We start from the raw sequence: 22,770 nt of genomic DNA on the forward strand, positions 1-22,770 counted from the left end.
CTTCAGGTGAGTGAAGACTGAGTGAAGAGCAGTAGATATGGCATCCTCTGTGGATCTGTTGGTTCTGAAAGCATACTGGTGAGGGTCCAGGCTGGCAGAATGTTGTCTTTGATGTGCTGGAGAACCAGATTCTCAAAGAACTTCATCAGGATGAGGGTAAGAGCCACAGGGCAATAGTCATTAAGACTAGACACAGCAGACTTTTTAGGTACAGGGATGATGATGGCTGTCTTGAGGCAGGAGGGAACAGTCTCTTGTGAGAGTAAGATGTTAAAAATGTCAGTTATAACATTAACAAACTGATCAGCACATGCTTTCAGTACACTTCCAGGAATGTTGTCGGGGCTGGCTGACTTTTTTATATTCACTCTCAGCACTCTCATATTTCTTACATCTGCTGTGGTCACTGAGAGTGGTTGGTCCTCTTCAGATGGAAAAAGGAGATGCGAAAAGCACTGTCAAATTGGTGGTAGTTGATGACTTCAGAATGAGAATGGGCTGTGACGTCACTGCCGCTCCTTTAGATACTGTGACAAAAAAAAGACAAAAGCCCATCTGTGGGAGCTGATCAGCCAGCAGACTGGATGTTGCTGGTGAATGTAGCACTTTAATTACTGTACTGTTGTAGTGTAGTGTCTCTGTTAGCGTAGCATTACATTAGCTTCCTAGTTAAAGTTAATGTCAAGATATTGTTGTCATAGCAACAAAACCCCACGTGCAGGGCATCATTTAAAAAAGTACTGGGAGCACTATGTAATAACGTGATGGGATGAAGATCCTCAGCGCTCTGCCACCACTGCTGCCAAAGAAAAATGCTATGTGGACACAGACCCCACAGAGGGTGGTGGTCTCCACAGCAGCCATATTAGCTCCTTGACAAGTCTTGTGGGAACAACTGGATGACAGAGGTTGGCATAGTATGTGGGGTCGTCACAGTAAGTGGTTGTCATGGAGATTGTGGCGACCCCTGTGAATGGAGCTTATCTGATCTTAAGAGACCAATATGATCACATCGTACCTGCAACTGCTTATTTTCGTCCTCATATTCTCCAAGTGTCTGCTACACAGAAAAGAAAGGAGATCAGCATTGTAAGACAAAGTTTTTCTGCTGAAAATACATAGATGGATGCCAGAAAGGCGGGGTCAGTTTTTCTTTTTTTGTCTTTTTTTTTAATCTTTACTTTGTGTTGGTGTTGACATTTGTCATTGACAGAGTATTAATACAGCTCCACTTTGTGTATTTCATTAATTAATCCTCTCATAACCCTGCTCTTAGGCCATGACAAATTGAAAAGAGACGCACCAAAACAACGACCTAATAGTCAAAGAAATTTATTTGACAAATTAAGTTCAAATATAACATAATCAAAAACACATTGAATGGAATGTGATTATCAGTAGATCAGGAATGTAAGATGTGTTGTGTGAGTGGTAATGTGACGTGTAGAGTGTGCACAAATTATATGAATGAAACCAAAAAGCAACAGAAGGCCCACATCACCAGGGAGGGGTGCCTGCTGGAGAAGAGAGAAAGACAATTACTAGCTTGGCTTATATACTAGAATACTGGGACCAGGTGCTCCAAGAAAGCACTGATTAACCACTCATAATAGAAAACACTACCAGACATTGCAGGCAGGGCTGAGAAACAGCAGGGGACATCACATCCCCCTCCTTAAGACAGGGTCTCAATGAGATCACCAAAAAACAAACATGACAGGATTCCCCCACATCAGTTAAATTTTGTTGGTATGAGCTGAACTTCTTAAAGAAGTAACAAACGAGTTTATTTATGCCATCTGACTCCTGTAACAAGACGGCACCAGTGCCCACCTGGCTGGCATCCACCTGGATCTTAAAATGCTCATTTAAGGACGGCGCAAATAGACAGCGCAACCTTCACGACCTGACACAACCATATTCATAAGATGCTGAAAAGTTGCAGGAGCATTTCGAAGTCCAAAGCTCATGACAGTGTACTCAAACAATCCGGTGGGTGTTACAAATGCAGAAATTTCCCAAGCGCACGCAGACAGAGGAACCTGTCAATACCCTTTCAGTAAATCAAATTTACTGACAAATTTGGCAGCACCGACTTGGTCTATGCAGTCTTCCATACGGGGTAATGGATAGGAGTCTGGTTTTGGGATTTTGTTAACTTTGCGATAATCTTTGCAAAATCTAGGTGAATAATCAGACTTCAACCAATCAACCAATAAACACGACAAGGCCCAACTATAAGAAGAATCAGTCACCATCATCCTCTGTTTATGTGGCGCACATGGATAAAACCGCTGTTTAATTGGTGCATTGTCGGCAACATCAATGTCATGTTCTATCAGATGTGTGCGCGACTGCGTATCACCAAAAAAAGCAGGTTACCCTCTGAGTAACTCAGCAAGTTCAACACTCTGGGACTCAGGCAAATGGACAAACAAACTCTCCAAGTTGCGCAACGTCTCTGAATTTTTCAGCCTACCACAAACCACAGGGTCATCAGGTGCTCTGATATCTATCTATCTGGATCCACGCCAAGACACACACCGGTCTTTTCCCCACAACTGCAGAACAAAGCATCGCCGGAGAATGAGGTTGCGACGGAGAGTTATGTTTACCTTTTAACTGCAATCGCTGACACTGACCTTTCCAATGACCAACGCCTTTACAGTAATGACACACTTTCCCCACCTGATCTTTAACACAAGAGGTCTGCGGAGACTGTGAGGGCCCAGCCATTGGAAACTGATTACTTCAATGCAAGCCAACACTACTGTTTCCCCCACGCTTGGCATCACCCCAGAATACACATCCCCAAAATCCAGTTTATGAGTCAGAACAAAAGGGCTGAAAAACAGCAGGGGACATCACAATCCTCAACTAAACTAAAAAATGCTTACACTCAAGGCTTCACCACTTTTGTTTCATTAACTTTGGCTGCATTTAGATTCCATTAAAGCATGTGAGGCAGGAAGAGGGGCAGACTTTGTCACAAAGATTTAAAAATCTGATCTGTTGATTCACTCTGTGCTAAGTTGTATCTGGGAAAGTGAAATATCAAACGTGTGTACAGTGATTTTCGTCTGTTATTTTGCTCAAAACTTTCTCCAGCAGCACAGCCAGGAAGAAGTGTGCATTCGTGGGTGAGCTGCTATTACAGACCAGTTGGCTAGATCATTACTAGGCCAGGAAGGAGCAGGCACTGTACATGTACACCCATAGGCGCGCGCACGTGCACGCACATGCACGCACGCACACACACACACACACACACACACACACGCACTCAAACTGGTTTATACGGTGTAGATGGACTACATTGTCAAACAAGCCCGACAGTGGTTAAGGTGGACTACCCTTTCCTGAGGTCCTAGAGCTATGGTAGTAAGATCGAAACACTCTAAAAAATCAGAAAAAAAATCAGCTAACTTTAGCTTTCCTATACACCCTTCAGAACATGATACACACCCACCTGATTCTATTGTGGTTTAGGCAGAAATTCATAATATGTGACTTATAAGGACCTAACAAACACTATCGGGACATTAAAGGGACACGGATGTCACTTTTAAACCCCCCCTCTTTAACATAATACACACTGACCTGACTGCAAACATTATTAAAAGAACAGGGCATTTATTTTCATTTCTGTACTGTATATAGCTGAAACATTACCATAATGTGGTGGTGACACTGACTCTAGTGCTCAGGGAGCTTTACTCCACACTGCCCTGCATGTACAGGTACACTACATTCAGTTCTTTTACTACCAAGTAGTGGTAAAGCATCCACAGTGCTTGGTATGAGTAGGACTGCAACCTCCCTGTCCCTTTTGACCAGTGATTTCAATTCATCTGAAACTGTTGCAGTCTATGTTCAGTCCTTAACAACTCCATGCAACATCTTCATGGAACTTCTCCAGAAGTTTTTAATTAAACACCATGATTTGTGCAAGAATGTCTTCAGCAAGATGAGCATATTTCCGAGTGAAGGCTTCCTCCTTCAACCTGTAAAGGCACTTTCTGCAGATTTACTTGAGGCAACAATGAGGGATCCAAACATCTTCTGTGAAGGGCAATTTTGATGGCTTGTTGTATTTTGCATCACTCAGTGCGTTCAGGGCACTGTGAGACACCAGCTCAGACAACTAGGAGGTGCACCACTTCTTGAATATGTCAATGGACCTTATCAGTTATTAATCTCCTGGCTTTTCTATTGATGAGTCTATCCCGCAATTCACTGTATTAGATGTGTCAGCAGTGTTGGGAGCCATGTGATCTTCCAAAGGTTGCCAACATTTTGATTTGCAGGGTACATCTGTAAAGCTTGTGTCTGACCAATATGATGTTCCAACATCAGGTCTGGGTGGTTTTCTTTGGATCTGTGCAGCTTTTGACTGTCTCAGCATACAATGGAGGCTTGCATCTTCATCATCCTTTGACTCTGAGTGAGGTATGAATTCCTTTTTGGACATTTCTTCATCCTCACCTGACAAGTCATCCCCAAATAATATAGAAAACTGTTTTTCCTAAAATAATAAGAAAGAAAACTGTTTTACATGGTAACAACAGTTCAGGTCCACCATATATAAATTACAAGTCCAACATATATAACCTGTGCTAACCCATCTGAGGCAGACATTTGAGGAACACATTTTGAATAAATTAATGTTGACAGTGCATGTGTATTTATGCTGATTACCTGTCATAGCATTGGAGTGATCTGGAATACACAAAACAGCAAAAAAAACAAACATTTTCACTGTTGAAGAGATATTTTGAATGAATTTTATGTTTGCTTATTGAAATTGAATATGATGTTGGATTTAGAAAAGCCTGCAGCACTCTCTACCAATCTCCCCCTGTTAAAGCGGACAGTAGTGTTTATTTTCATCATGATATCATATTACTCTTACTCTTATTTTTTAAATTGGCATGGTAGCCTTTTCTGTCATATTTGTTTCTTTAAAGGGTTAATCAGCAGCGTTGGGGTTTTTAGTAAAAAATAGATAATTATATCAAAACAAAAACTCAAAAAATAATGGAGTTCACATTTATTGTTACTTCTGGGAGCGGGCACATGCCCGACAAGCCTCGCTGGGGGCAGTTGCTGATGTGGTGCTGTTGAGCTCATTGAATCAACTGAGCACTGGATTAGATGGACACCGCCTCTTGTATTTCACATCATTTGCTTTTTTTTCTGAATAATTAAGTGGTTAGATACTATTTACTGAGTGTTGGCTTTACAATAGTGAATTTCGAAATTTGAAATTGACATCATTAGCCAGCAGTTAATGTAGGCTGTAAACAAACTGCACTTCAGATGCATGACTTCACCAACTTCACCATCACAGAACGTCTCACATAATTCTACACAATACTTTACACACTTTACTATTACCAGTAATTGATCAATCCACAGGTTGTAAAGTTATAGTTAGAATACTTTGCAATGAAGGTCTACCTGTAAAGTAATGTGAAACTGTGCATGAAAGGCACAATTTAAAGATTTCTTTTTTCTTTTTTTTTTTTTTGAAAAATCTGTTTATTAGCATTTGTAATTAAACACATACAAATCACAGATTCAATAAATGTATACATTAACACCTGTATACACACCTGCATAACACTGATCCATCTGGCATGGGATGGGGGTTTGGGGCTCTTCCAATTTAACAGTATTTGGCGACGGGCAAGTAAAGTAGTGAAAGCCACCACATTGTGCATATTTAATGGCCAGACACAGTCCCCAGGTCTTACACCAAATAAAGCTATTAAAGGATGTGGATCAATAGCCATACTAAAAACTTCACTCAAGGAATTAAATATTGCAAGCCAGAATGTGCGAAGAGTGGAACATGACCAAAACATATGTATTAAGGTCGCCGGTGCATGTTTGCACCGGTCACACGTAGGGTCAGTGCTGGGATAAATCCTAGCCAGTTTGGCCTTGGTTAAGTGAACACGGTGAACGATTTTAAATTGTATAAGGCCATATCTACTACAGGAGGAAGATGAGTGTATTTGCCTTAGAACTGACTCCCACACCTCATTGGAGAGAGGTGTGCCATGATCCTCCTCCCAGAGAGTCCTAATATTAGTAGTGGGCTGGGGATTTGTGTTAGTTAGTGTATTGTATATCCTTGTGATGGCACCCTTGAGACTTGTCTTTGTGGCTAGAAGAGTATCCAGGGCTGTCTCTGGAGGCAGCTCAGGGAAAGGGTGGTTACCCCGTTTCGGACAAAGTCCCTAATCTGAAAAAAGCGGAAGTGATGTGACTGGGGTAAGCCAAATTTTCCTACCAGCTGAGTGAATGATGCAAATACCCCATCAATATACAAATCTTTAACAACTTGTATTCCGTTCCTGTACCATGCGCGAAAAGACAGATCCAACTGGGCTGGTGTAAAGAGATGGTTTGACGCAATGGGTGCCATTAAGGAGACTTTTTGCAGGCCGAATTGCTTCCGAAACTGTGACCAAATTTTAAGTGTATGAGCCACGACTGGATTAATGCATGATGTAGAAATTACTAGAGGTAAAGGGGAAGTAACTAAAGAGTGGAAAGGGCGACCATGTGCTTCCATCCTTACCCAATCTGGCGCAAGCTCAGAAGGATTGCTTTGGACATGTGTAATAACTTTCTGAATATCGCTAGCCCAGTAATAGTAAAGGAGGTTGGGCATGGACATCCCTCCCGATGTTTTGGGTCTTTGTAAGAAGGCCCTGCCAATCCGAGGCTGCTTGCCATCCCAGATGAAATTAGAAAATATCCTATCAAGAGAATTAAACTTCTTTTTGGAAATGAATACAGGGATATTCTGGAAAAGATATATAAATTTAGGAATTATATTCATTTTAAGTAAATTAATATGCCCGGCCAATGATAATGGTAACATGCGCCAACGCTCCAAATCTTTTTTGCATTTGTCAATTAAAGGAGAAAAATTAAGTTTATATAATAGCTGAAAAGAGCGAGGGACCGTAATCCCCAGATATTTAAAATGGGATGTTACTCTCTTGAAGGGGAACATGGAAGCAGGAATATTAAGGGCAGTGGGGTTCAGAGGGAAAACTTCACTTTTTTGCATATTGACCTTGTAACCGGAGAGTTTCCCGAACTGTTCCAACTTAGATAGAATGGACGGAAGGGACTTTGCAGGATTGGTAGTATATAGGGGGAGGTCGTCTGCGTACAGTGACACCTTATGTACCTTATCACCTCGAATTATACCCTCAAAGGTGCGACACTGTCTTAAGGAAATTGCAAGCGGCTCAATCACTAAGTCAAAAAGCAGCGGCGATAGGGGGCATCCCTGTCTCGTTCCGCGGTACAAAGGGATATAGCTTGATTGTACTTCACTTGTTCGAACTGAGGCTAAGGGACCGCTGTAAAGTAATTTGACCCAGGAAATAAAAGTGGGTCCAAAACCGAGTCTTGAAAGGGTATCGAAAAGGAAGCCCCATTCCACCCGATCAAAAGCCTTTTCTGCATCTAAGGCTACAATAATTTCAGGAGAATAAGACTCTGACTGGGTGTACAATATATCAAGGAGCCTACGGGTGTTCGAAAAGGAGTGTGGTCCTTGAACAAATCCTGTATGATCAGGTGAAATGAGGGCTGGGAGAACCTTTTCTAGGCGCTTGGCAAGACACTTCGCTAAAATCTTACAGTCCACATTGAGTAGACTAATTGGGCGATAGGACTCACAGCGAAGGGGGTCTTTGTCTTTTTTAGGAATTAGACAATAGAGGCTTGCCTCGATGTTTGTGGCAGCTGGCCGTGCAGGAGGGCTTCATTGTACATATTCAAAAGTAATGGGGAAAGCTCACTAGAGAACTTTTTGAAAAATTCCACTGGGAACCCATCGGGCCCGTGTGTTTTCCCAGACTGCATGCAGTTAATGGCTTCCCGAACTTCCTCAACTGTCAATGGATTGTCAAGAGTAGATCTCAAAGTATCGTTCAGCCTAGGTAGATTCAGTTCCTGATAAAAAGAGTCTGCTTCACTGGGGCCAGTGGTGCACTCGGAAGTATATAATTTACCATAGTACTCAGCAAATGTGTCATTAATTTGTTTGTGGTCAGTGACCGTGGAGCCTGAGGTGGTCTGTATTTGAGTTATTTGACGTGACATGTATGAGTGTCGAGCTTGGTGAGCCAAAAGTCTGCCTGCTTTGTCCCCAAATTCATACACAGTGTGTCTGGCCCTTAGAAGCAGGTGCTCGGCCTTGGCAGTTGAGGCTAGATCAAACTCGGTTTGAAGACGAATCCTCTTCTGATAGAGTTCAGGCATAGGTGAGGTTGCATACTGTGCGTCTAACTGTGCTATATTATCACTGAGTTCCTTTAATTTAGAGATGTTTTCTTTTTTACTGTGGGAAGTGAAACTAAAAATCTGGCCACGCAGGAAGGCTTTTAAGGTCTCCCAAAGAATACCATGCGAGATATCTGGCATGGCATTTGTTTCAATAAAGAACTTTATCTGAGTGCTCGCAAAATTTGTAAATTTAGAGTCTGAGAGTAAAAGAGAGTTCAGACGCCATGCTCTGCATGCAGGGGGTTGCTCAGGGAAAGACAATTCGAAGGAGAGTGGGGCATGATCGGAGATGACTATACTATGATATGTGATGCGGCCAATAAGGGGAATAAGCCGAGTGTCTAGCAAAAAGTAATCAATTCGAAAGTACTATAAACTGGCGAGAAAAAAGAAAACGCTCTACCAGTTGGAAAATTAAACCTACAGGGTTCGAACAGCCCGTATTGTCCTATATAATTATGAATGACTTTGGCTGACTTAGAAAGCGGTCCAGGTTTGGCAGTGGAGCGGTCTAGCTCAGGACTAAGAACGCAATTAAAGTCCCCACCAATAATTAAATTATGAACGTCAACATCGGGCAAGGCAGAAAAAGGATTTCATAAAAGTCTCATCATCCCAGTTAGGAGCGTATATGTTTGCTAGAATTACAGATTTATTAAGGAGTTTACCAGTAACTATCACATATCTACCGCTTGTGTCAGCCACAATTTTCTCAGCTGTGAATGAGATGTCTTCGTGAATGAGTATAGCAGTGCCTCTGGCCTTGGAGTTGAATCTCGAGTGAAAGACCCCCCAACCCAGCTTCTACGAATTCTATTAACATCAGCGTTGCGAAAGTGTGTTTCTTGTAGAAACGCTATGCCCACATGCAGCTGAGAGAGATGGGCCAGTACTCTATTCCTTTTAACTGGGTGGTTTAAGCCCTTTACATTCCAAGAGATCAAGTTGAGCTTTCTATTCTTAACCCCAGTCATCGATGCAGGTGAGTATAGCTGGTATTCTTATGGTGAAAAACTTTAGGTAGTGCAAAACAAAACAAAAAAAAAAACGTGAGCGGAAAAGAAAAAGGAAAAGGAGAAAAAAAAAAAAAACACAAACCAGAGGATATGCCCCCCACCCCACCCTGGCACTTACCCAAACTAAGTGCTGTACTTATCCAACAACAACAAAAGCTTCTAAGATGCATTAAACCTAACGCATGCATCTTAGCACTCCTCACCAAACTCAAAAATTGGAAGTGACAACTTATATCATCATCATAGAACCAAGAAAATGATAATCATTTATAATCATAATATCGTAATTTAGCAACAAAAGATAGAAATGTACTTTACTGAGAACTTAGCATAACTTAGTAAAGTCGCAAAACATGTCTCTAGTAAAATGGATCAGTGAAATTAAACTGGTCTGATAAATCAGCTTTCATTATAACATTGCAGCAGTTCGACACGGACTAATAAACATAGCACTACTTACAGACTGTGATCAGGGGGAATAATCTCCAACAGTGCACACATTTCAGCGGTCAAAAATGAGGAAACCAGCTGGTTAGTCCTCTAATGCGGGCATATCGTCGCTCCCCGCGGCTGCCGAAGCTTCCCCCGTCCTCTGGATATTTGCTTTGACAAAGGCGGCTGCATCCTGTAGTGACTTGAACTCGTGTTTGGCCCCGTTACATGTGAACCAGAGGGTTGCAGGATATGCGAGCGAGTATTTCATGCCAGCTTCCTGAAGTTGTTTCTTTACTGGGTTGAAAGCCGCTCTCCTTCAAACCAAGTCAATGCTGAGGTCAGGATAGAAGCTGATCTTCTGCCCCCGGTATGTCAGCTGACCAGCTCGCTCCCAGGATAAGCGTAGGATCAGTTCCTTGGTCCGGTAATGATGCAGACGGGCGATCATGGCTCACGGGGGCCCGTTTTGCTGCGGCGGTCTGAGGGCGCAGTGAGCGTGGTCCACTGTCGGTTTATGAGGGAAGCTGTCCTCCCCGAATACCTCTACCAGGAAAGTTTCCATGAAGGTGGTGGGTTGACCGCCTTCAATTTTTTCCGGGAGACCAACAACTCAGATGTTCTGCCTTCGTGACCTGTTTTCCTGGTCATCCACGTGAGCGCGGAGTTTTTCATTCTCAGCCTTCAAATCAGCATATGAGCGCTCCAGCGCGGTGACTCTGCCATCCACGCCATCCAAGATTTATTTTTTCTTACTAAGATTTTGCAGATAATGTGGAGATAATGATTTGATTATTAACTGTAATATAATTACTGTATTTAGGTGCGGTAATGCATTACATTACAGCATTACAGACAAATGTAATGTGATCACATTACATATTACTGCAATGTGTTTCTTTGTAAGTGTGTTAGAGCATACCACATGCTGTATATTCACTTACTGTCCTTTAACACATGTACAAATCTTCTAAATATCTCACCTTAACAGTGATAGCTAAGCCACTTGAAGGAAGGTACCGTTCCCACATACTGAACACATCTGTCCAAGGAGGATACTGTTGTGAATACCAGACCATGTTTTTGACACTGTACTAAAATTAAAATGTAACACTTGTACTACACAGTATGAGGAAATTATTGCACATTTACATGTTGATATCTATTAGTCCAGAGAGCAATTACATATAAATGTTGCACTTAATTTACCTTTTCACTGTTGACAACTGGATCCATTTGATTTGGACTGGAGAGCTGACTCTGGTTATTATCAGTGACCATCTAAAAAAGTAAATAGATTAACAATTAATAGTGTTCTGTGTCTGTGACTTAGGTATCACATTGAACCTACACTACATAAAGATCAAATACAAGACATCCATGTATACTTAAAAAGCAAAATGATGCCACTTTAAACCCCACCTATGACAGGACCTTATAAACCGTATGGTCCTCACAAGTCACACACCGGTACTTTACTATTTCACAGACATACACTCAGACATCAGCCCATCCCCCACTTGAAGACAGGACCCTATAAACTAGATGGTCCTCATAGGTCATATTTAGGTGGGTTACTGTTCCACACAGTGACTTTCCTCGGGGTTTCGAAAGATTTTAACAATAAACATCAGACCACTGAATTCACAATGAGATCAAGTAAAAATGCATTTTCTAATGCAGTCGTTATCTCAGATATGTGATTATGGCAGTGTAATTGTTTATACTACACTCAACTTCTAATGTAAATAGCTGTTTTTTTCATGCTATAAATATCATATTCAAACTATGTTTGATTTATAAATTACAGTATTTATAGGCATGGACTTTTCCATGTTTATAATATTTCCTTTATGAGAACTAAAAGTGATTTTTTTTTAATATAGTTACTTCATATACTTAAGCAGTGTAAATTAGCCTGATATAAGAACCATCTATCAGAAATGTTTGCATGTTTGGAAAAACAAAATGCAAAGTGTCATATAATTCCAATTAGACAGAGCACTGACATAACACACACCACCACAGTTTTCTATTGAAATTGTACTTGACAATAAACACTTGAAAGCAGTCATGGTAAAGTCCCTGTCTCCTCTCACATTTTTGCTTGCTTATTAGTTAACCTCTGTATTTCAACAGAAAGTCCCCTTTTATCGACTGAATCGCTGTAACAACACACTAACAACAAAAGTCGGGTGGGTAGAAATTGTAGTTGTTTTGAATTGCAGACATATGTAAATTCAGCAAGCTTGTTGTAATTTATCAGTTAAAATAAAAATTTAAAAAAATGTTTTTCTCAGTGTACTTTGGTGTTTATGATATAACAGCCTCATATCCCAGTTGCTAAGGGCTGTCTGACAGCAAGGTAAAGCAGTGAAAATACTCTACATGTAGCTATTACACAGGCTATACTGAAACTGATACAGCTTTTTTAGGAGGCTTAAAACTAATCAGTGAAGGCTCAGCACTGTTTGATTATATGTACATGAAGCGGAGGTTTTCTACCCGGAAGTTACTGTAAATATACAGTGTTACTCGGTTTATAAATGGAGCAGAGGTGAAGATGCCACGATGTGGTTCAAACACAAACAACAAAGAAGTGACAAAAAGTAAAGTGATATATTTTAGTGTAATCATGATTTAACAGTCAGACGACTCGCCTTACCTTTGAAGTCATTTATGTATTTGATGTCAAGTCCAACTTTGCCTTTCCAGCAGGTGTCAAAAGCCTGAAAACAAAAGGTGATATATCAGAATAATTAGAAAATAAAGTTCACAGATGTTAAAACCAGTAATGTATGAGCAACTTCTGATTTTATTAAACCCGTTTAACACATAAACTAATTAATTCTCTCCAACATTTAAAAGGAAGAATATGGCACTTCCTACTCTTCTGATAAAATGTTGCCAAATTTAGGTACATATTTGAAGAACACATCAAGCATATTTTGACTGTATTGTGTTGCTCAACACCTTTCCACCATAAAAATACACCGGTTGGAGTCTGCATTATGTAATAATAGGAGAAGGGTGGCTTTTGCTGAAACAAGCAGCTGTGCTTGACCAAATCCATACTGATCTGCACTCTTTCACTATATTTTTTGATACTCTACAAAGTTAACCACAACATGACACAGTTTGCTTAACACAACCAACTCCAGTGAACCTCCAAAAGAACCACACAGACAAAGGTATGGAAAGGGAAAATGTTTTAGCTGAGGTCCACTAACAGAAATGGATATTTTTCCAAAAATATATGGTTCCGTTTGTCTGGTTGACAAGACCGAACTAGGAGCTGAACCCAAATGCAAGACACACAAGATCAAAAGTATCAAAATATAAATCTTATTAAAGGCAAAAGAAAATAGTCTCTCACAAGAAGGCAAAATCAAAATCACTCCGAAGAGGCTGCAAAAGTAACAACAAAAAACCACTCTGATGAGGAAGCAAAAGTAACAAAAAAAAATCACTCTAACAAGGAAGCAAAAGTAACAACAAAAAATCACTCTGACGAGGAAGCAAAAGTAACAAAAAAAATCACTCTGACGAGGAAGCAAAAGTAACAAAAAAAATCACTCTGACGAGGAAGCAAAAGTAACAAAAAAAAATCACTCTGACGAAGTATAAAGAAAACAAGAGTCCAACAAAGTATCAAACAAAACTCGGTACTTGACCTGAAAATAAAACAGGAAATCACAAGACAACATAGACGTAAGACAAAAAGCAAATCAACACAACTTCCTTGGCATGACACTGGTTCTCTGTTCTCTGTATGATCATCTTCAGTCATTAAATCACATCTTCCTTCTCTCACTCGCCCATGGATGTATTATAAGGAAGTCTGGATACAGCCATGGGGGCGGGGCCTCATTCACTCCTATGAGAGCTGCTCAGTGGCGCATGAAGTAGAGAAAACTCTTTTTCCGGGTTTAGAAAAGTGTAAAATACCAAGCCCCCAGGAGGTGCGCCACGCTCTGAAGCAAAATTTACATAGTGACCGAAGGTGGAACTACAGCGTCACGTGATGCACACTGGCCCAGAAAGGCTTTTATCCATTTGTTAACATTGGGAAAGAGACCTCCTTAAATCACTGGATAATTTTTTTTGAGACATGTTGACTTTTCAGAACGCATTTTTTATAGCCATTATTAAAAAAAATAAGTCCTAAAGACGTAAAATGCGCTATTTTCCGAATCAAGATTTGGAATTCGGACATTTCTCCAGACATAAAATGAACGCGCATCGGACCCGCGGAACTCTACCACGAGAACGCGCATGTAACTCTTAGAGTTTCTGACACAACACAGGCTTTGTGCCGGCCTTAGTAATGGATATTTTTGCTGTAATTCATAATTTTTTAATCACAATTCATTTTTACCATTTTACAACACATCCATACGCTGTTGGCTGTAAAGCCTGTAATATGGACGTCTTACCTTGTCTGTATCATAGACTGTATATACAGTCTACGGTCAGTATTCAAACTACCAGTTATCAGTAAGCAAAGGTACTGAACGTAGTATTTACTTAAAGCTGAGCTGTGTAATAATACGGGCAATATTACAAGGCACCACCTTTTATTACCTTTTTATGGGCACAATACTTTCCGATTATGTTAATTTGATTTCTCCGGTTGAGATTATGATATGATTCCCTGATGAGTTGTATATATATGTGTGTGTGTGTGTGTGTATGTAGAGAGAGATAAATATACCATTATCTGATTTTCACGTAAATATTAAAACCGACCGCTGATTAGCTGCTGTTGCTAATAAACTAAGCTACTACGAGCGCACTCGTGCACGGGCGCTGTTCACTTCAAGCACTGGGGTCATCTCTGTGAGCGAGCCAGTGAGTCGGAGTCAGTGCTCGGGTACACTCGGGTACACTCGGCCGCGTTCGGCTGTCATTAATCACTTCTACGCAAGGTCTATGGGCCAGTAGATCCAGGTATTTTACACTTTTCTAAACCTTAAAAAGAATTTTCTCTGCTTCATGCACCACTGAGCAGCTCTCATAGATGAATGAGGCCCCGGGGCTGTATCCAGACTTCCTTATAATACATCCATGCTCTCGCCGGACGATCTATTCTAGCATCATTTTTCCGTACAAGCGCACTGCTTTGCTGTAGGATATGGGTTTTGTATTCATTGGACACATGTTGAAAATGGACTGTAAAAATGGACCTAACCCTAACCCAGAGCAAAAGTACTGAATATGAATGAAGTCAAATTTGTTTAAAATGAGACACAAAAGGTGGGCACAATAGTTTAAAAATAATTCAATGAAGACATAGCATCTGTCTTAAGTTATCAGCTTACATTAAATAGTATAGCCTAAACTGTCTAGGGCAGCAAGCTAGCATTGGCATGTAGGCGAATGTTTGCCAAAGTTTATTTTAATGTTAGTGCCTTTAATTCTGATACTGTCATAGTTAGTTTAAAATTAACGTTGCACAATGCTATGCGGCTAGATGTTGTTTATGTTGCTGTCCCATTCCCCAATATTTGTGTCTCATTTTAAAAAATTTAAACTTAATTCATATTCAGTGCTTACGGTCTGTTCAGTTCAGAGTGTATCCTTATAAAGTACTATTTTGGTGGTACTTGATAAAAAATATTTTGGTGGAATAAGGAATAAACCTTTAAAGTATCCTGTATTTTTGCATTCAACCATATCACTGGGTGGTGCTGTTGTGAAAAACAAGGGTCGTAGATCTGCGGACCTGACAGTGACCTGTCTGGGTCTGTGTCCATGCAGCGGCAGCAGGAGGAGAGGACAGAAGACAGCCGGAGCAGTGAGGTGAGTGGACATTAATATTGGCAGCCTTATACAACCCAGCAAGGAGAATAAATGTTGTATGTTAATATTTATAAATGTGTGGTTTAAGTTTAATGTTGTTGGTCGTGGAACAAGCATTGAAAATGATGTCAGCTTAGCTAACCTTTAGCTAACGTTAGACTGACGTTAGCCATTTTGTCGACTACGTTCGTGTTAGACAGTGGTCCAGCAAAGTAGTTAAGAGCCAGTTACATGAGGTAATTTTGAAACTTAAATGGAAATTATTTTAATCTGTTTATAGTTTCTGCTGGCTGACCTCTAAGGTTGTGGCAAGGTCTCTGGCTAACGAACAATCGTGACGGAGGCTAACCGAGTGTTGGTTGCAATAAAACACTAACTGGCTAACATTAGTTAACTAGGCCTTCTAGCCAGCTAATGTATATTCGTGCCAGTATTGAATCTGAATGTTATCCCTACTCTGCATTGAAAACAGTAAATAGTTCTCCCTCTCAGTCCAGAACTGTTGCTAGTTCAAGATGTGATAAGGGCCTGGCTACCAGAGTAGCCACAGGTCCTATTTTATAGGCAAATATTTAATTTGAAATGTGAGCTTGTAACTGTTTTGTGATTCTTGGGCAGCAAACATGACTAGCTATTTTCTAGACACATTGTTGCTATCTGAGCTGCTTTCCAACCCATATTAGTGACCTGTCAGACCACCAGGGTGAAATGAGATACATCTGTAAATGTATACTGTCAGGGCATGCTGCTTAAAGTAATTTCAAAGGCTATTCTGGCAACAGCACAGCCTCTTTCCTTCCAATGCATCACCTGAGACATGCGCATGCTTGGGAGGACTTTACGCCCCATGTTAATTTCAGGCTGTATGCTATAGTGCTAAAATAAAACAGGTATAGCAGCAATTACAGCACATGGGCTAGTGCTAAATTTAATTTAATATTATATTCTACATATTTATGTGATTTTGTGTGAATAAGTGAGTAAAGTAATAAAAAATAGTGAGCTTGAACATCAATATTTAAATTATTTAAGTGATTAAAATTTCATAGTTAGGACAATAATTCTGTAATAGGGTCAATATTCTGCATTGTTTGATTAACCGTATCGGTCTCTGTGTTTTTGTTGTATAAATTTGGTCATTTTAAACTTAGATTACACACTGTGAAACATCTTGCTACAGGACTATGGTTGAAATGAGCCAGATGGCTAGCAGTTGCACATCTACAGTTTGAGATAACTACAGTAAAATTGCTTAATGTGCGTTGCCCCTACAATTAACTGATGAAATCAATTTTCACGTGGACATTGCTTTTCTCCTTTTCAGGTAAAAATGCTTAACAACGCTGTTGTGAGCCATCATTTCAGAAAACAAAATCAGATGCCTTTCATTTGGAAACATTCCCCAAAGTGCTGAGGAACTGTGCCAGGTGTTACAAACAAACTTTGCACTGAAAGGTGGATTCATTTTACAATTTGAGGATCCGGAATTCAGTAATCAGTTGTGCAACCTCACAGACTCACTGTGAGAGTGTCCCTAAAGCACTTGTTGAGAGGCATCCCAGTCTGAAGGAGCCAGGGTCTTCAGAGGGATGGTATTTGTGGTTTCATAGCCTAAAATTTAAGCTTTGAAACAACAGGCAAAGGTTACGTGAAGCAGGATGCCTAGAGGTTGTTGTCAATAAAAGAAAAGCAGGAGGAGATGGAAGGGGAAGACATGTAAAGAAATCAAAGAAAAGTGAGGTCAACTACTGTCCAGATCCACTGGAAGGACAGAGTCCCGAAAACATGAATGAAAAGCAGAAGATGATGGAGATGGAAATACTGAAAAAAAGAGCCTGATCACCAGCTGATGACGTTCTGATGACTGCGCCATTTTCCCCCCAGAGATGAGAGATTATTGGAGATCAACCTCTCGTCACAGTGGTTATTAAAAAAGGGCCAGCTCCATTCCATGAGAGATAGGTAATCAGTCACAAAAACAGACGGAGAGTGTGTGTTTATCAGATATTGTGTCTTCTATTCAGAAGTGTTTGTCTATGTTTCCCCAGATTCAAGCAGAATTCAAGAGAATTGTCACCATCGACCTTCCTTAATCTTTCCTCGAGAGGCTTGATGATCTGGTCCCAAGACTCCTTGAGGTCTACAAAGCAGCAGCCACATCTGGAAAGAAGCAAGCACTCAAAGACACTTTGGACTGCCTTGAGAAAGAAGAATGTTGAGTAGCTGGAGTGGATAAAAGCAGGCACTATTTGATATGTTTCCTATAACACTGATCTCACTGCATATTTGTCTTTTAGGACACAAATGAGAGGAGGACTTCAGCTTTGCTTGGTCTACCATAATACTTGTCCAAAGATCCATCAGATGTCATCAGGACATGTGATGTAAGAACACATCTATTTCTGTAATGTGTATATACATGTACATAAACAAAATATTTTATCACATTGGTCCCTTGGTGTATCAAGGACTGTTTTTTTTCTCCTTTTTTATTTATTTATTTATGTATTTTTTACACTATAACCACTAAGTCCAGGGTTTGAGTTATGAAAGCAGTAAGCAGCTTTGGGGGTCAGTAATACATAAACCAGTAATTGCTATATTATTACAAATAATGCCATTTCAATGTTATGATTATAATATATATGTTTTAGATTTTTTTTTTTTAAAGTCTGAAAGAAACATATTTTTCTAAAGATAAATAAGATACATTTTGACTTTTATGTGTCTTTAATTGTATGTCTTATTCATAAATGTAACTTTTATTTCATAATTCTGGCTTTTTATCACCTTAATCATAATTAAGAGATTGAAAATTGTAAATTATAAGGTGAAAGCCATAATTAAGAGAAAAGAAATTAAATGAAGATGAAAGGTAAAAATGATGAGATAAAAAGCTACAATGATATGTTACAATTATGAGTTGAAGAGTTGAAATTTTAAGATGGAAAAAGTCAATATTATGAAATAAAGTAAGAATTATCACAAACAAAATTCTGAGATAAAGTCGAAACTTTGAAAAGGAAAAAAATATGAGATAAAAAGTCAAAATTTAATTTGACTGTACTTTTTTAATCTCAAAATTTCAACTATCTCTTCCTCATTACTTTTTTTCATAATTTTGTTTCTTATCTCTGAATTTTGACATTAATATCATATTTCTGACTTTTATTTTATGAATTTGACTTTTTTTATTATTAATTTATCATTGAGGTTTTGGTTTGCACTGGTGCTGAATTGGACTACATTATACAAAGAGGTGATATTTTGGCCACCCGATTTACATATAAGAGCAGGGCAGAAATTTTGAAACACCTCTCTCTCAATATAATACACTAAAGTACTACATCACCACCTACACTGACCTTACTAATAAAGAAGAATTGTTGGCTTTCTAAAGGGACTTTAAGACAGACCGCAATTTGTGTTGCACTGGCTGCAGGGCTGGGAGTAAGTGCACTCTAATAAATTGTAAGCTTTGTAAAAGTTGAATTCATGGCAGAGCTGTTGTATTTGATAGCATTGCATTGTACAGGCATATGTAATAAAGTGACTAGTGAATGTATGTTATTGTAAACAAAAATGGTCACTCTATTGTTTCTGTTTTTCAGGGCTAATCATAAGACTTTGGATGAAGTCATGATGGGGATGCAAGTTGGCCTGCTGATAGGCTATGAAGGTAATGAAGAAGATGCCTCTCCATGCAAGGTCTTTGATGTGGCAGTTGTGGTTGAGGAGACCATTGCGCTACACAGCTCCAAAAATCTGCCATACAGCTTTGCCATGCTTATGGGCACTACTGTTTGAATCTCGAGTAGCCACAAGCCATGAAGTACACATTTGAGTTTCCTCAGAGGGTGGTGATGAAGATCAAACCACAACAAGCGTCTGCCCGAGTGCACAGATTCAGAAACAAATTCTTGAGGTACAAACTGTAAAACCTTGATCAACTGGGTTGTGCATTGGAATGCATGTTTAATGCATTTGTTTCAGAAATTACATACGGATACGGACTTGCAAACAGCCTTTTCATGTGAACTGAATGTGCAAAGGATTTCTGGATTTCTAACTAATTTCAAGGCAGCTGATAGGAATTTTCTTGTTTAATTTATTCTGTAGTATGCTTTATAAAAAAAAATGTAATTGTCATTCTCAGCATTTAAAGCAGTTCATGTGTGGAAAAAAATGAAGAGGTAAAATATTGTCATTTACTTTGAACTTGAACTGGTTAGAGTAAAAAGCAGTTGATCTCAGCTGATGTCTGCTTAGGCGGAAACCTTCATTTTCAGGATTTAAAGCAGTTCATTTTGAAAAAATGTATAGAGGTTAAAACTTGTCAGTTACATTTGGTTGGACTGGTTACAGTATTGTGGGCATGTCTGATACTGATTAGGAACTGTCTAAGGATTTAAGGGAAAAAATACAAAGCCTTAAAAGTGGTCTGTTGTGACTCAAATTTCTAATCTTAACTCAAAAATTATAGTCAAGACTGTATTAAACTAAAGCAATTACGTTGACACTATTTACTGGGAGAAGTAATCAGAATGCATGTTAATAAGTTATCCATATTTTAAACTTTTATTGTGAAGTCGAAACAACATGTACATATCGTACATCAACTCAACTTACAGCAATCAATCCAAAGCCAAACTAGACTCAACAGAGTTAGTTGAAACTGATAAATGCAAGTTGATTTGACTTAAATATTTATGACAGCAATTAAACTTAAATATTTTAAGTTAAACCACCCCATTTATATTTAGTGTGTACATGTTTTGTGTGTATGTGTGTGTGTGTATATATCTTATTCTTGTTCTTGTTTTTTTAGTTTTTTGTTCTCCCATATATTTTCCCTCATTTTAACCCCATTAAATGTTTTTAATAACTTCAGTTATTAGTTACTTTGCATATTCCAGTTATTAGAAATAGTTTAGTTTATAAATAGTTTATAAAGAAGGGCTGTCAGTGTTGACGCTTCATTGGCTGTGTGATTAAACTTCACATATAACGTGTACATTTAAAAAAAATCTTGTTAAGTGTGGGCAGTTCTGGCCGACATTCCTGTCTTTAAGAGGCTGAAACTGGCTGAGTTTTAAAGGTGCATTGATGATATGATGGTATCATTGTGAAACTAATGAATCCAGTGGTAACAGCCATACCAACTTGTCAGGAAGAGAGCTAAATATAACACTATAAAGCACTTTCATGAGGCTGGGGGACAGAAGACATCAACATGTCAATCTCATACTCAGTACACCACCAACTGCTCCACCTAGTGGCCACAGGAAGTGGTACAACATGTGAAACAGCTCACTTCTACTGTATGTCCAGACTCTCTACATGCATTATCTGACTTTCACAGAAAAGAACAACCGCTACCGCTTCAGCGGACGTTCCACCAGTACCCCCAACGTGTGCATAGTTACATTATTTTTGTCTTCATAACTCACAGAAAAACAGAAAAGTGCAGGCATCGTAAAACTAAGCACAAAGAGAATATATTGTAATGATGGGCAGCTGTGGCTGAAAGGTAGAGTGGGTCTTCCTCTAATCGAAAGGCCGGCAGTTTGATCCCTGGCTCCTCCAGTCGACATATCAAAGTATCCTGGGGCAAGATACTAACACCCAAATTCCTCCCAATGCTGCACCATCAGAGTATGTGTGTATGAATGGTTACTGAGCAGCAGGTGGCACCTTGTATGGAAGCCTCGGCAATCAGTGTGTGAATGTGTGTGTGAATAGGCAAATGTGACGTGTAAAAGCGCTTTGAGTAGTTATAAGACTAGAAAAGTGCAAGTGCAGTCCATTTACCATGTATTATGTTGTTTGACAACTCTTTGCCAATCCTGTGATTTTAGTTAATGTATATGCCCCTAACTACAAGGACAATAATTATTTTTGAAAATTTGTTTTTGACAATACCTAAACTAAATGGATTTCTCATAATAATAGGAGATTTCACTTGTCACTTTACATGGGTCATCAAACACCCCCCAGAATCTCTCTAGGTCAGCTGGAGTTGTGACTTCATGAATCACTGAGGCCTTTCAGACATTTGGAGGACTAGGTTCCCCCACACCAGAGCTCATTCCTTTTCCTCTAACATGCACCACACCTACACCTGTATAGATTTTTTCTTACTCTATGCAGAGTAAGAATTCTACACAAAGAATCTGGAGACTCAATCATCTCATTCTATCACACGGCAAATTTGAACAGTCCATTTCAGCCCAAATACATTTTTTTCTGGAGACAAATTTCTCTCCAGAGATTTCACAAGCCACTTTATGGTAGACTCTTAAAGTATACATGAAATAGCAAGTTATGGCTTATTCCTCTACAATCAAAAAAGAAAAAAATAATATGCTTAATCCTTATCTCCAGATCTTAATAAGGAACGGTTAAGATCACAAACTGAGTTTAATCTTTCATCCACTAATGAGGTAGCTTCTGTTATCTCTCTGATAGAATCCTGAAGTTACAACCTTTTCACAGCAGTAATGTTCCTTACTCCCTGTGCAAATACAGCAGGTATGCAGGACAGAATGAAAATCCAAACACACACACACACACACACACACACACGCACACACACACTTTAACAATGTCACTATTGCATGCTAAAATGTAGCTGTCCACTGTTTTTTAATGTCTGTGTAATACCAGCCCCCCTTTTTTTTTTTTTCTTTGAAGAGCAGAAATTGGCCAGCCTCACTTGTCCTCATCACCCCTGTGTTAAAACATCCACCATCCACCAACATCCATCCAGCTTCCTATTGTGTTGTAATGGCACCATTAGCAGCCATCAATAATGCAGAGGGAGTAAGTACATGTAGCCATGATCCCCCTCAGGACTAATAAAATGGACCAGAGCTGTTTACTCCCTGATGCCCATGCTGACAGAGGCACTGTTAAGGTGCCTATTTGTTTATCCTAAAACCTAACCCTTTCAGCACAACACACACACACACACACACACACACACACACACACACACACACACGTAAATATCATGCACAGGCATAATGTGTAGTAATGCACATGCACAAATGAAAAATACACATAAGATATTAACGCACAAATGTACACATTATGCACAAAATAGCTGAATCGCATCACACACATCACATGATCACCCGATCTGTTATCAGACTGGGAGAATGTGTGTGCGTGTGCATCAGTGCTACTCCTATATGTTTCCATC

General features: G+C 39.5%; 2 long non-coding RNA genes across 3 annotated transcripts; one reads left to right on the top strand and one right to left on the bottom strand.

Annotated features, from left to right (window-relative positions):
* Positions 1-1,322: 1,322 nt before the first annotated feature.
* On the bottom strand, positions 1,323-13,576 carry LOC148188174 (uncharacterized). 2 transcript variants are annotated; one of them, XR_015778073.1, is made up of 4 exons: positions 12,430-13,576; positions 10,974-11,045; positions 9,793-10,519; positions 1,323-4,525 (listed from the first exon to the last, which is right to left on the bottom strand). It is a non-coding gene; the product is annotated as an uncharacterized LOC148188174 (long non-coding RNA). The 2 variants fall into 2 exon arrangements; XR_015778072.1 differs by lacking the exon at positions 1,323-4,525 and having other exon boundaries at positions 5,546-10,519.
* A 3,365-nt stretch (positions 13,577-16,941) lies between these two features.
* Positions 16,942-19,957, top strand: LOC148188175 (uncharacterized). Its single transcript, XR_015778057.1, has 3 exons — positions 16,942-17,528; positions 17,615-17,950; positions 19,178-19,957. It is a non-coding gene; the product is annotated as an uncharacterized LOC148188175 (long non-coding RNA).
* Positions 19,958-22,770: the final 2,813 nt, after the last annotated feature.

This window comes from Plectropomus leopardus, chromosome 11, assembly GCF_026936395.1.
Source record: "Plectropomus leopardus strain MGB_pleo_1.0 chromosome 11, ASM2693639v1, whole genome shotgun sequence".
NCBI classification, from domain to species: domain Eukaryota; kingdom Metazoa; phylum Chordata; class Actinopteri; order Perciformes; family Serranidae; genus Plectropomus; species Plectropomus leopardus.